Here is a 2,992-nt window from a genome sequence, read left to right as displayed (position 1 = left end):
TCACACTTTCTTGGCGCCGTTGTCGGGGATGCGGTTAGCTTAGTTGGTTATTTGATTTAAACTTTTAATTGTTCGATCCTTTCGTAGGGGTTCACCCTTACGGAAGTTACTTTTTGTATTTTATATTATTATTTTTGTTTGGAAAACCGCTTGTGTTTGTGTTGTAATTGAAGGATATGTGCCTTTGGTGTATGAAAACAAGGTCTCACAAGGATCAAGAATTCACACAACCATTTTCTGATCCGGAAAGACACGTGCACGGGGTTTATAATCGTAGAGAAGAAAGGGTATTAAGAAAGAATTTCGAAGCTTTACCATTTTGTTTAGGAGAGATGGATCCAAACGGTAATCTGATTCACGATGAAGAGGGCAATCCTAATGGTCCTCCAGTTAATCAAGAATTATTAAATGATCAAACGACACGTCAATGTGGAATGCTAGATTGGTTGCACCAACAATGATAGCACCGGCTATTACAAAACCACCAATTGAAGCGGATAATTGGAAGATCGATGGTAACTTTTTCACGTTGATCAAGGATACATACTTTCATGGGTTGATAGATGAAAATCCGTTCGAGTATATTCAACACTTTAATGATCTTTGTGATATTCACAAAACCAAAAACATCACCAATGATGCTTTTAAGCTAAGGGCATTCCCCTTCACACTTCAAGGAGATGCAAAAGCTTGGATACGAAGTTTACGATCCGATTCCATAAGGTCTTTTCAAGAATTAACAAACGAGTTTATCAATAATTTCTTTCCACCGTCAAAAGTAGAGTGGCTTAGAATGGAGATTAATGGGTTCACAACGGGGTGATGAGAGTTTGTATGATGCATGGGTACGATTCAAGAAGCTACTAAGAGCTTGCCCACCGCATGGTTTGACGAAGAAGGAGTATATCAACACACTCTATCGGGGTTGTAATATGTTAATGAAGCGATATCTTGATTCTTCATCCGGTGGGGTATTTATGTACAAATCACCAAATGAAGCCGAAATTATGCTAGAAGATATCTCGGTCAACACATATGAATGGGCACCTTCACCGCGAGATTTAGCAAGGACGAATGTAGCAAAAGTGGAGAGTGAAAATGGACAAGCGATGCTTGCAAGCTTGAACAATCAATTTTAAATATTTGGGAAAGAATTGAAGAAGATTCAACAAACGATAGTTGCAATGCAAGTAGGTTGTCAACGATGCGAGGGTCCACATCTCACAAAGAATTATCCTCAAATTACTCAATGCAATTATGTTGATCTAGATGATATTCCTATGAATTCGGATGCTCATGTGAACTACGTGAGTAATCAAAACTACTGTTGGGAAGTTATCCCACATCGGTCATGGATAAAAACAAATGTATGCATATAAGACTAAGGGGAAGTCCCTATATCACCAATTGGTTTTAGAAAAGGATGGACTCTTGGACTTATATGTTGTACATGTTGTTGGGATGTTACAAATTATTAATTATGTCATGGTATCAGAGCTTAGGTGGACGGTTTGTTCTACAGCGAGTCCGAGTCAGGCCCCATGTGTGTGCCACCGTCGCTACAAAGAGATTGAGTCAGGCCTTCTTCTTGCCGCCATCTCTATAACCGTTCTACGCCTCGATGTGAGGGGGCGTGTTGGGAAGTTATCCCACATCGGTCATGTACAAAAACAAATGTAAGCATATAAGACTAAGGGGAAGTCCCTCTATCACCAATTGGTTTTAGAAAAGGATGGACTCTTGGACTTATATTTGTACATGTTGTTGGGATGTTACGAATTATTAATTCTGTCAACTACCAACGGGGAGGAACATCTAACCAAAGTTACTACAATCCTAATTAGAAACAAGTATCATTCACCAACCAAACCAATACTCAAACTGAAATCAAGGTTAAAATAACTATAACCAAAACCGAAACAACAACTTCTAATACCACAACCAACAACCTTACAACAACCAACCTTACAACAATCAAGCAAATTCAAATTATCAAAACAACCAAGGTTATACTCAATCACAAAATAACCAAGGTTACAATCAACAACCTCAACAAAACAACCAACAATCCCAACCTTCGAAGAGCTTAGAAGAAATCATGCAAAACTACATCAAGAAGATAGAATCAACCGAAGCTTTTCTAATGAAAGAGAATGAATTCTTAAAGCAACAACTCCGAAACCAACAAGCTTCATTCCAAAACCTTGAGAGCACCGTTGGAAGAATTTCAAATCAAGTTGCCAAAAGATCACAAGGAACTTTACCTTCAAACACTCAAGTCAACCCGAATAATTACAACAACAACCGAAACAATCAACAAAACCACTAAAATAACACGAGAGTTATTCCTATCGAGAGCAACACTACCAATCCAATCCAAAATCAAGAGAGTTCATCAAATCCCACCAATACTTATGCTCAAGTGAACTCGATTGATTCAGCCGAAGAAGATCAATTCGAATATCCTCAAGATTTCAAGTTTGACATTGAAGGAGACAAGTTTGATTTTGATGAAGCATTAGAAATTGATACTATCGACTATGGGGTATTCAAGTTTTCGGAAGATTTGGATGATGCAACATTCATTCCCTACCAAGTTAAAAGTGTAATGTTCATGGAGACTACCGAGTCGACATGCAAGGATTTAAAGGGTGATTTTAAGCTAACTCAATTGGAAAGGTTGATAAAGAGCAAAAGGTCGAAGCTTTATCGAATACAAAGGCGCAAAAGGACGAGGTCGAGGTTTCTACCACATCAACTAAGGAGAAAAATGAGACACCGGTCTCACATCTTCAATCACTACCTCCTACACATCTAAATGATGTGGATTGTAAGTCAACTTTATCCGACAACGAAAAAATTTATGTTAAACTCCCCTTGGCGGAGGTGCTTGAGAATATGCCCAACTATGGGAAATTTTTGAAGACACTCATGGCCAAAAAAGGAGATGTTGAGCAAGTTTCCACCGCTTTCTTCAAAAAGGTGTGTGATG

The 2,992-nt window shown here is 38.5% G+C and overlaps 1 non-coding gene across 1 annotated transcript; it reads right to left on the bottom strand.

The window, feature by feature from the left end:
* Window positions 1-784: 784 nt before the first annotated feature.
* LOC139845679 (small nucleolar RNA R71) lies at window positions 785-889 on the bottom strand. The gene has a single exon (XR_011758443.1). It is a non-coding gene; the product is annotated as a small nucleolar RNA R71 (small nucleolar RNA).
* Between the last annotated feature and the right edge of the window lie 2,103 nt (window positions 890-2,992).

The sequence above is a fragment of the Rutidosis leptorrhynchoides genome, chromosome 4 (assembly GCF_046630445.1).
Source record: "Rutidosis leptorrhynchoides isolate AG116_Rl617_1_P2 chromosome 4, CSIRO_AGI_Rlap_v1, whole genome shotgun sequence".
NCBI classification, from domain to species: Eukaryota; Viridiplantae; Streptophyta; class Magnoliopsida; order Asterales; family Asteraceae; genus Rutidosis; species Rutidosis leptorrhynchoides.
The sequence above is the reverse complement of the archived record's forward strand: the minus strand, read 5'-3'. Positions and strand labels throughout refer to the sequence as shown.